The sequence below is a fragment of the Macrobrachium nipponense genome, chromosome 1, assembly GCF_015104395.2.
Source record: "Macrobrachium nipponense isolate FS-2020 chromosome 1, ASM1510439v2, whole genome shotgun sequence".
NCBI lineage: Eukaryota > Metazoa > Arthropoda > Malacostraca > Decapoda > Palaemonidae > Macrobrachium > Macrobrachium nipponense.
Window position 1 is genome coordinate 108,401,387 of NC_087200.1, and position 12,592 is coordinate 108,413,978.

At 35.9% G+C, this 12,592-nt stretch overlaps 1 protein-coding gene across 10 annotated transcripts in view; it reads left to right on the forward strand.

Moving 5' to 3' along the window:
* Positions 1 to 7,342, forward strand: part of LOC135219538 (serine/threonine-protein phosphatase 6 regulatory subunit 3-like) — a 449,492-nt gene extending 442,150 nt beyond the window's left edge. For all 10 annotated transcript variants that reach the window (XM_064256386.1, XM_064256382.1, XM_064256381.1 and 7 more), the window contains one exon: positions 1,048 to 7,342. The gene's annotated coding sequence lies outside the window, so the exon portion shown is untranslated. The remainder of the gene's footprint in view (positions 1 to 1,047) is intronic.
* Positions 7,343 to 12,592: the final 5,250 nt, after the last annotated feature.

Consider the following 12,592-nt stretch of genomic DNA (forward strand, 5'->3'; position numbering starts at 1 on the left):
TCATGGAATCGAACCACCGTCCAACGGACGGGAATGAAATCAGGACCGACATTGACATTATCGACTCGGCTAACAGTGAGGCTATAAATTTATATAGAATTGGCTAACATGGTAGAGGGGTTTCATATCGATTCTAATTACGAAAAAACCGAGTTCGACAGTGATTTGTAAGGTCAGAATCGATATAAACTTATAGCCTCACTGTTAGCAGAGTCGATAACATCAATGTCGGTCCTGATTTCGTTCCCGTCCGTTGGATGGTGGTTCGATCCCATGAGGGGATGAAATTATTATCAATTAAAAATTCCCCTTCGGTACATATATGGAAATATATCAATTCCGAGGCAGAGCGAATTAGATATTAAAGGAAATTTGTAGCTCGAATGATTTATATGAATCACGGTGATGTGATAATTATTCATAATATGGCTACGTGCGTCAAATGTTCGAATATGCTAACATGGTAGAGGGGGTTTTATGTCGATTCTAATTACGAAAAAACAGAGTTCGATGGTGATTTGTAAGGTCAGAATCTATATAAACTTATAGCTTCACTGTAAGCCAAGTCGATAACGTCAGTGTCGGTCCTGATTTCGTTCCCGTCCGTTGGACGGTGGTTCGATCCCGTGAGGGGACGAAATTATTATCAACTAAAAATTCGCCTTCGGTACATATATGAAAATATATCAATTCCGAGTTAGAGCTAATTATAGATATTAAAGGGCATTTGTATAAACGTATAGTGTGTATATATATATATATATATATATATTATATATATATATATATATATATATCTATATCTATATCTATCTATATCTATATCTAATATCTGTATCTATATCTATATCTATCTATCTATCTATTATCTATCTATCTATCTATCTATCTATCTATCTCCATGTATTATCATAAAACTAGACATGGTGTTTTTGTGTTTGCTAATTCATAATCCCACTGAACCTTACTGTCTTTATAATATACAGGGCATTTATGTATTTATCCAATATATTTTTTTTTAATTCTTATTTAAACAATTTTTTACAGTGTCTGATGGGAGAGCTGGCTGCATCAGTATGAGATAATTGCCTTGAAGTTACACAGTTTTGTTTCAAGATACTTGATCAAGATGTAATTCTGAAAGGTAGCTGTTGGATTTAATGGACTTGTTGTACAAATGCCTCATCAGTGTCTGCCTGTCCTTTCTCCCTTGCCTGTGATGTTTATGATGGTCATCTACCCAAACATTAAATAAAAAGAAATAGTACATATATATAAATATTTACATAAATTACATCCTTGACCATATCCAAAGGTAGGTCTGGTACTTGTTGGGACTCATTTTTAATCCCTAGGCCTTGGCTCCTCCTCCATTAGCTTTTTACCTATTGTGTGTTAGATCAGAAATAAAATGTTATACCTCTAATATTGTTTCCAGTTGTACAATGGTGATAATCTTAACAGAAGAAAAGAGATACGAGGTACTCTCACATAGGAGAAGTACTCGTCAGCAGTAGGTATACCGTGTCCCTTAGCAAAGACCACCATGTGTATTAAACTTTTTGCCATTTGGGTACATTTTATATATGGCATCTCATTTGTTTGATTAGCCAGTTTTTTCTTTTTTGTAACATTATGTTGGTTGTGGGACTTAGGAAAATCATGTATTCTTTACCCCACAGTAACTTGATGTCATGTTCAAACATTTCTATAACTTTTAAGTCATAGTTGAACCTTCAACATGTTGACATTAAATTAGGCACAAAATTTGAAAATTGGTCATAGAGTATATATAGTGCTTCACTGATTGCACATTTTGCTGTAGATGTTACTAGCACTAGGTATTTCTTCAAAGGCATTGGTTAAGTCAGACATTTTAGCTCTTTGAAAGATATGTATGCATTAAAGTTACAGGGAGAGGGAACAACTTGTATTGCTACACTTAAAACTACATTCATATTTTGGTTGTGTTTAGATTTTTTGTTATATATAAAGGAAATTTTGCTGTGATGTCAGATACCTTGAACTTGTGTATGTACTGGGTTACATGCAAATTTTGTAGTCATTTTATATAAGTATTTGAGATACTCTTGGTGAATTTTTAAATATTTTCACTTGTAGTATTGTTAAGATTTTCTTAAGTTTTCTTAAGCTGTTGCTCAGAAAATTTCAGCTTTATCGCAATTGAAGTTCCTACCTTTTTGATAAGGTACAGTTGTGCTGCTCCTTTTTTCTTAAACATTTGAACTGGTTTTGGATCGCTGTTCTTTAGAGATTAGGTTTATTATTTGAGGGCAAGTTCTTATTGAGAAATTTACCTTATTTCATTCCAAGAATTTACAAGTACTTTACTATATCAACACAAGGAGCCATTCACAAGTATGAATACAACCATTGTTGTTAATTTTTATGGATCATTAAAGAAACTTGACCCCTTTTGCAGTATTTGTTGTTTGAACTCCTAACAGATGACATGAATGAAATAATTAAAGGTAAGTTTTCTGTATACCATTCTCTTCTTATCTGCTAACTTGAACTACAATCATACAATGAAAGTGTTTCAAAAGTGCCACTCTTATAATTTTACATTCATATTTAACCATTAATTTGTAAGTTCAGATTCTTCTCTGTCAGTAACAATGAGAGGAAAATATAGTGTTGTGGCCTCATACTGAAAGCTCCAATCCAACATTATTAGCATTGTAACACATGGTAGTGTATCATGGCATACTCCTGCTGCATCAGTTATTAATAAATTTTTAACAATTAATGGACTTAGAGATTGATTTATTGCAAATTATGTTTCAATAGTTTTTTTTATTCTTAACAGTATAGTACTATATACATACCTTGTCAAACTACATACCCACTTTCATGGAATGCCAAATTTGACAATTTATTTTACATATGTTAGTGGTTTTTGTTATCCAGCTTCACTAACTAGTATAAAGGAATTAATACTGTATTTTAAAGCTCATTCCAGTTTAATAGACGTTTCTATGAATCTTGAACATCTTATTTTAGATCATATTATTGATAAATGTGTTATTTTCTCATTTTTGTACGTATGCAAATTTTTGTGTTCACGCAACATATACTGTAGACATAGTTATATAACTATTAAATATTGGTTTTTTAGTTCAAGAAATAGTGGTAAAATTATTTTCAATAAGCAATGTGCTAGCTGCAAAACTAGGCAGAGCTATACTTATGATTTTTTAATGATTCTGGGATTCGCAGCTTAACTGTGTATGGTACTTGACAAAAATGAAATACGATTGAAACAACGGACTTTTCTTTTGCTTATGATTTAAACAATGGACTTTCTTTTGCTTATCCTACTTCTTTATCCCTTGTAATTTATGTTCAGATCAATGTGTCCTCAATATCTTTGTTTTCATTGTGGTAGTATTTCAAAACTTCATTTTTTAAGTCTTGTTGTTAAAATTCTTGTTTGATAAAAACATCCCTTTGTAATAAATACTAAGAAGGAATTATAGTATGATTTTGGGGGGGAGGGATTAGTGTGAGCTGAGGGTCTTTCTGTTGGGTTGGCATTTTGTATAATTTGTAAGTGTTCCCATTTCCTGAAGAACTTTTTGCAAACCATTCAGGTATTTAAAACATTTTATATTTTGAATGGGAGGAACCACTGCTAATGGCCAACAAACTGTTGAAGCACGAGAATGGCTTTTTTAAGAATATGCATCAAAATGTTTCCATTTGTTAATAGTTCGTTTTTATATCCATGGGGGAATTTCTTTCCTTTTTGGTCTTTGTCATTGTGCTCTTAACTTTCCACCAGCTTTTAGAAAAGACTCCCTCTGTATTAAAAGAAATGATGATGTCTTGAAATATGTGTCACTTACGAGTTAAGAAGGTTAACTCAGTGGTATGATTCAACTATTTAAAAATAACAATAGTAATAGTACGGTAGTAGATTTGGAATCCCAGTATATAATATAACCTTTTAGTAAGAATGTGCCTGGACAAATTATGCCAGAATACTTGTCAACCTATTTTGGATGATTTGTCAATTTGTTTTACATCTTTGCTCATGGAAGGAAACTATCACATTAATTTTATGAAGTTTCGATGGATATCCATTAATAGCTGTCACCATCATTTTATTTACTGCTACTAACCAACAAAATGTATTATAATACCATGCAATAAATATTTTTTGTCCTGACATTTTTAAGTTTTTTGGTGAGTGAGGGGGAAAGCATTATCTATCGAGAGAGAGTTGTAACTGTTGGCATTTAATATTCACTGATGGGATATAATATAGTATACAGAGTTAATGGAGTGATCATTATTTTGGTTTTGGTTGTTGGTCATTGGCAGTCCTTGGAAGTGGTAGATGGCTATTGATGGTGATTTGAAAGTGTCAGTTTTCATGAAACTGTGTAATCAGCTGTTGCAGGTGTGAAACTGGATCAAAATAAACTTCAGACGTCCATCTTCGTGATACTATTCCTATGGTAATTTTTATATTACGTCAAGAGAGTGTACATTATGTGAGCGATGATGCCTTGTTTAAAAAGATCCACATTGTAAGTCACTTACTTGTGTATAGAAAATGTGTATACCTATGTACTTTTGTATTGGATGATCATTGTATTCACCAAAGAAGTACTCAGACCTTTCACTCTTATTTACTACATACTGGTTTCAGAGCAGCACACAGGTAGGGATTTTCCATGTTATATTACTAAGAAGTTGAGAACCTGCAAAATGGCAGAGTGCTTTGAGAAAGCCTCCTTAATATGGAAATGACTGCTATTTACTGGTATCATGTAAATTGATCTTGATTTTTGTTTTTAGAAATGTTATAAGTTAATCTGGCACTCAAAAATATTATTTTGTGACATGGAGGGTTGATCTCTCTATGGTTAGGTATTTGTTGATGTTATTTATTTGAACAAGAGACGTTATGTTTCTTACAGTGAAAGTTATTTTTTAACCTGCCATGCAGTTAAATGATGCAAAACATATGGCAGTTATGTATTAACGAGAAGTAAAGAAGCAGTCATTTTAGTAGGTTTCTACTAATCAGTTTCTGTATGCTGGGAATGCTTAGACTGGTATAATAGTTCTCATTCCATCTTTGGACATGTTTTTATTAGAAATGAAATGTCTTATGTTTTTCATTTTCCTTTCGTGTCATTGCCTCCCTGACCATCAAAAAACCATCTGAATTGTTTATTGTGTATAATACTTTATCTGGTGCTTCTTTTAAAAGGGATACTATGACTTGTAATTCATATTGCATTGTTATTCATCACTAAATTGGGTGATAATGCAACTTCCTCTTGCCATTTTCTGTGGTTGTTACGTACTGCATTTATGTTGATCTTTCAATACTCAAATATATTCCCATTTATGAAATGTAGATATTGGATCATTTTTATTACTAATTCAGTGTTATTGTAACAAACTTTTACTAAGGAAAAATTATGATGGTGAGATTCATTCATTCCTGCTTTTTATGTGCACAAGAGGTGTCTGCAGTGGGAGGTACGGGATTTTGGCTCTATTTCATACATTATCATTTTGGTTCTCATTTTATGAGCATGAAGAAAGTATCTTTATACAAATACCCAAAAGTTTTTCCTTAAAAAAAGGGATAGGTATTTAATGGCTAAGCAAAGGCTAGATCTTTCATATAAAATAGTTGGTAATTGAGGGTCTACCTGTAAACATTTTATTGGAACTATGTATTAAGTTAATACTTATGGGTTGAAATTGTTACTTAAACAATGTTTAATCCTGAGCACTGACAGCAATTAACTGTGCTGTTACTGTCATTTTTGCCAGAAGGATTTTTTCAGTGAGGAATGAAGAGTAGGTCAGCAACTTTCCCATATTTGTTGGTTTAATGAGAATAATGATTTACTGTAATTCTTAAGTCAAATTTTATATTGGTGCATCATCATAGAAAGTATATTGAAGAATGGTTCCATCTTTGGCTCCCTGCAGGCACCTTGTTTCTGTTGGAGTGTGTAAATCATTGTCCAGTGATAATTACTGTTGTGCTCTGATGAAATATTTCACTGCTGCCTGTGATGCCATACCAAAAGACAAAACCTGTAACATATCTAATTCCATACTCAACATGAGTGAAATGTAGTCCATATTCTATGCATCTAATCTTAACTGTTAGTATTGGAATATAATGAAATGGTTGGCCTCGAGTCATTCCCTGTCAAAATTGGGCTCACTGAAACCCAGATAGATACCCTGATGCCTGTTAAATTTGCAGCGCCAGACTGAAGGTTAGCACCTACTTTAAACAGAGCATTCGTACAATTTTATCAATTTTGGTGCTATTGTTCACTTTATTCTTATGGGTTTGTGTATTGCAGTTTGGAATAGTTTCTCTGAAACATGGGGTATATATAGATATAATATATATTTTGTTTTTGCTTATTTGCAAAAATGTATCAAACTATTGTACTTACATATTTTGAAACCCATCCAGTATGTTTAGTGGAATAAAGAATTGTAACAAGAACAGGTCAGATTGTCTTTGAAAAGATTCAAAGAAATCACATCTGACAACTCCCTTTTTTCATTTTTTAACTTTTATATCACTTGGATGATATATACTTATGAAAATCGCATTATTCAAGTAATTACCATTTTAACTGGAATTACCTTTGATAAAATAAAATTAGAATGCATTGCCATAACTTCCCTAAGCACAAAAAAACATTCTCAAAGTGGGGACATGTGATTGAAGTTTCAGTTCCTGAACACGCTCCTCTCATCAACTGATAGCCTTATTAAGTAATGATTTATCAACAATTTTGTGTTACAGTGTTTCAAGTTACACTGCCATTGCAAACTAATTTGTCTTGTATACTTTTCAGTGGAAAACAAGTTTTATAGTTCCAGTTTTAAATTACTTTGGTGCCAGTGATGTGTATTTAGGTTAAATCTCAAGTATTAATGAGAATGGCATTCCACTGGTATTGGCAAGGAAGCCTTCCTCATCTCCAGCAAACATCTGCTGTTGACAAGGATGTTTAGTATTTAAGGTTATAAACAAAAAAGGATATAGAGGTAGATTGAGGTACTGTAGTTTGCATTAGTTTTCATCATATCACTCCCAATGGAGGGGAGATGAAGGGAGAGCTAATCTCTTTTTCCTCCTATCACACAAGAATCAGATGGATGTCATAATTGGTAACGTTTTTATTACGTAAACATATTATCAAGATGGAGCTTCTGAGTGAGTGCAGAGAGAGGATGGCCATCAGGCTATTCCTTCATCCCACTTGTATGAATTAGTAGAGAACCTTAACAATGATGTAAATAAAGAGTACCTTTAAATATATTTTATTTGGTTTTCCTTCCACCTTGCACTTGTGGTTTGTAAAACATCTTGCATGTTTTTTTGGTTTTTTAGTTTCATTGCAAGCATTAGTTTTAATTAAAGTATTTTAATAGGATCCCAGTTCAAAATTTTAATAAAAGCTTCTCATAATTTAAAGGCAGTCTCAGACAAAATGTTCACAAAATAAGGCAATTTCAAAACTGAATACAATAACACCTGAACTTGACTGACTTCTGTGCTTAAAAACTACATTATCATTAATATTGGTTCCTATGGAGATACAAAACACTACGGCTCTCATATATGGAGTAGCCTCCTGCATGCATGCTGAACTGGTCATCACTGACTAAACAAGAGTGGTACTTTGGTGTAAATGGATGAGGATGAACCCTTTCTTACCTGATGCTACACTATCCTTCTGGTCACAATATAGTGCAGGTGAAATTGCACTTGCTCTTTACATGTTCTGGCCGTTTCCTGTCTCTTTTTGTGATTTATCCATTATCCATCTTTAGTGGTTACTGATTTTACTATTCTCTTTGTGTAAACAATGCCATTGTGAAGGTTGTGGTTGATGTTCACGACAATTATGACACATGTTGCAGTACAACTTTACTCTGTGTTTCTTGCAGGGGACCCCTCATTAAGGGACCACCTTGACGTGGTGAGGGGGTTCTCGAACCTCAGGAATCTCTTCCCAGGTTCGAACCCAAGAGTCCCATAGGACATTATATATTTTCGAGTTGACTTCTGTGGACTTTTCCATTTTTGCCAAAATTTTTGAAAGCAAATAAATGAGAAAACATATCATGGCTTAACGTGGAGTTAAATCTGAAGCTAAATAGTGAGAACTGTGGTAGATCCATCATCTACCCGACAATGTTCGGACCTGTTTTTCAGGCGGAACTATTCTGTGGAGCTGGACCACGGATTCCAGGGGGAGCCTGGTTCTAGGAATAGAACTCTCGGCATTCTATCCAGTTTGCCCATAATGTGATTAAGATGGGGATACTTGTATTATCGTAATACTCTTAGTCCTAGCAAGCGCGTTCTGCTTACACTTGGGCCATACTAATCATGTTTTGCCATCCCCTTTTTGGGTTGGGTAGGGATGCGGACATTTGGGAGTCCTTTCTCACTTGTGCCATTGGCAGAAGATTTAACTTCGCGAAGGGCCAATGATATCTTTTCAAGATTTTTTTTCCTTGTCTTTTTTTTTTATAAATCTCAAAATTTATGAATATTGAAATAATGATATGAGTACCCCTGGGCCCCGAATTTCCTTGGTACTGCCACAAGTAGTGAAAGTACTATAAATTATACAAAGGAACACCCTGTTCCAAGTAAAGCAGTAGAGCCAGAAAACTAAATAGAGTGCATAAATAAAAAAAGAAACACAAAAATAAATTGGTAAACTCCAATATCGTAACAATGGAACCATATATGATGAACAATAACTCTGAATTAGAGACAAATGAATCCTCCCAACAACACAGAAAAATATAAAAATCATAATAGACAAGCAACATACATAAAACAAGGATGAAAAAGAAAAAAAAATTACAGACTTAATCCCACATCGGTACATTTTGATGACCTCTTTGGACCAGATAAGTAACTGGTCAAGATTTCTAGTCCTCAAAGCTGACAACAAAATCTCAGCAGTGATACTAGAAAACAAATTACTTAACATATATCCAACACAAGACATGGAATGCAGACACATCAAAGACAATGAATGGCTTATCCAAGTAACCAATAAAAAGCAGTCCACTGCCTTTTGAAGTATAACAGAAATAAATAATATAAAAGTAATTACAAGTCACGAAACTGAATTATGTACAGGGTACAGTCATCCTACCCAATAGCGAGCAGGAGCTTCCTTCGAAACAACTGCTAGACTCCTTAAAATTGAGATATAACAATATCCACGATTTAGAAATATACTCGATTTCAAGTAGGAAAGATAAAAATAAAAATATCAACATTGCCAAAATAAAATTTACAGGCCAAGACCTACCATTTAAAATAAAATTTCTTTGACAAAACAGAGAAGTTTGTCCTTTTGTTCCAAAACCACTGCAATGTACACTGCTCAAGGTATGGACACACAAAAGATGCCGTAATAAGGCAATACTATGTGCAGTCTGTGCTTCAGATGACCATACCACTAACTGGAACTGTAATCAACCAAAATGTATTAATTGTGGACTAGCCCATCACACGAAATCTAAGGAGTGCTCATTTTACCAATATAACACACAACTTCAGTTGTTAATAAATAAGACTGGAATGTCAGTCATGGAAGCCAGACTTGAGCTAAAAGTAAGAGGAGTTAATAGTCCATCCAAAACCCCCACCTTTACAAATGTGACTAAAAATCAAGACATCAAGCAGCACAATAACAAACAAGATAATATAGACATAGAAACTAAATTTCTTACCAATAATACTGAAACCCAAAATAAAAGTGATATTACAACCAATACCACCACTAACATAGATGATTTTGTACATGGAACTTACCCAGCAGATATATACTTAGCTATAGATCTCCGTCGTCCCCGACAGAAATTCGAATTTCGCGGCACACGCTGCAGTAGGTCAGGTGATCTACCGCCCGCCCTGCCGCTGGTGGCAGGAAATAGGAACGATTACCGTTCTAGAACCAGATTTCTCTGTCGCGGTAGTGTCAACATACGTTGTTGCTACCTCCTGACTTGATTTTCGTTTTTTCATCGCCATCGACCTTCTGGGCTGTCTTTTGCAGGGAAGTACTGGGTCTTTGGTTTGGCATACGCTTTTATTAACTTTTTAATGAATTTGGCTTCGAAATTTCGAAGAATATATTAGTTGAACTACCGAATTTTTCGGTAGACACTTATATTTTGCAATAGGGGAAATATGATTTTTTTTTTTCACTAATACGTGTATAAGTGTTAGAACTTGATGAAGGAAATATAAGATTAACTTCCTACTTTAGGAAGTCAGAAAGCATATAACTAGATACGCTTCCTTTAGAAGCTTTAAGAGCTCTCGTACTAACGAGCAGTTAGAGTATTGACAATTCTAGTGGTTGTTGCATCCTCATCACCTTCTTACTCCACAGAATCTACAAATTCATATGTGCAAATTTGAAGATAAATGGATGGAGCTAGAAAGGCGAGCTCTAAAAAGGTAAGAAGTGAATATAGTGTTCCCAGGTGGCAGTGGAGGGTGCGTCTGATCGGCTCCGTAGCGCTTCCAGGCCTAGACCTCTTCCAAACTCCCAGACCCAGTGGAGGAGGAAAGTCGACAGCCGCAGGAGGTTAGGGAGAACCCCCACCGGTCAGGCGTCCCCTCGGCAGGTTCTGTAGAACGTCCCAGACTGCCAAGGATAGCCATTGATAAGGCATCCTTAAAAAAGTGCGTCTCTTCATCTTACAGCCGAAAAGACGAAGAATGTATGTTTGGAGTGATCTAGCGCGTTCTCTGAAAACTAAGAGAACACTGAGCAAGAGCCAGCCGCTGCCAGGAAGCCGCGTTCCAGCAAGCTAGCGTGAGGTACGTTCCTATAGCCAGCAGCGAGGCGCGTTCCAGCTAACAGACTAGCGCGAGCCGCGTTCCTACAACCAAACGCGAGCGCGTTCTAGAAAATTTTTCTTGGCGCAAGGCGCCTTCAAAGAGACGAAGCGCCAGCCTGGTGGCGCAAAAATTGCGCCAGAAAAAACAGACGGCTAGAGCAAGGAGCCTTACAGTAGAGTGGCAATCAGAACGATCCTTCCATTGAACGTTTCCGGGCAAGAGGCTCTTTCTAAAAGGGGTCTAGTAGGCGCTCGGAACTGTCAGGGCGCACGGGACCTTCCACGCAAGCGGAACGTTCCAGGAGCGAGTCTCCTTCTAGCGTGCGGAACATTCCAGGCGCTAGGTGCAAGGATCCAGGCGCCAGAATATCCTTTCTCTATCTGCCTCGGCAGGGAAAGAAGGTAGTAGAGTATCTGCTGTATGAGAATACGATACGGCAAATCATAAGCACATACCGGAGTTACTTCTTTGCTGAGCAACTCAATTACCAGTATCCTTCCAGGAATTTTCCTAGGAAGGACACTACGCTTAAAGGGATTGTTAAGACAACACCTACTTAGCTTCTAGATTTATCGAAGTCTTGTTTCGCTTAGATATGCATTATAAGAACTTCCTGAAGTTCGATAATAATGTTATAAGATTCCTTTATTAAATGGAGTAGCTGGCAACTCTGGAAGAGTAAGGCCAGTCGGCTAACGAGACTGCTATCGCTTAGACACCAACGCAGTATCATGTAGGTGTCGGTCATGAGTGGTCGGTTACATGTCTCTCTCCTGCGGGATGGAATGACTAACCGTGTCTCTCCCCTACAATCGTGGTTTTAGCCTCGGATTGAGGGGATAGTTAAGCAAACATAAATAAAATATTGTCTGCCTTTTGCTAAGAAGCTTTCAATAAGAAAGATATTACATTTCAATGCTGTTTACCGTAGGTAACATTTTTAAAGGATTCTACGCAGCGAAACTCTATATTGTATAATGCTCTCATGCTTACGAAAGCATGGCTTATTAGAGTACATGCTTAGTGAGAAGATGAATGTAGTAGAGAATTCACTTTAAGACTACGGTATGGTCAAGTCTTATGCACATACCGAGGTTAACTACAGAATTCCTAGTATCCTTACAAAGGTTTCCTAGATTAATGCTGTTTACCACAATGTGACAGTATTATAAAGGATTCTAATACGGCAGCGCGATATATATATAATTCTCTCATCCTTTCGAGAAACGCACACAATACCTTTTTAAATTCGGATATTGATCAAGAGAAGTTTGGAGTGAGTCGGGATGGGGGGGAAACATTCTCTTAGTGGCAGAAGTTGGTTTCCCTCGGATATGGACTATACTACGTATATAAAAGTTTTTTCCCACTAAGAACGGAATTAACATGTGAAGGATGTCGGGTACCATATAAAGGCATAGATGTTATGGCACATAACCTAAAAAGAACTAGAAGGAAGCGCCAGCCTGGCGCAAATTGTGCCAGAAGCACCATCCAAGATATTTTCTCGTTTTAGCGAGTTATTAACCTAAGAGTCCAGTAGCCTCTCGACAGCAGGCTCGGTAACGGCAAGATTCGTTCCTGATTTCGTTACCCATTTAATCGAAAAGGGGCGCTTACAAGGAATGATGAAATGATTTATTTTAATCACTTAGGCCAATTCCACGACACTCTCATATCGCAAAG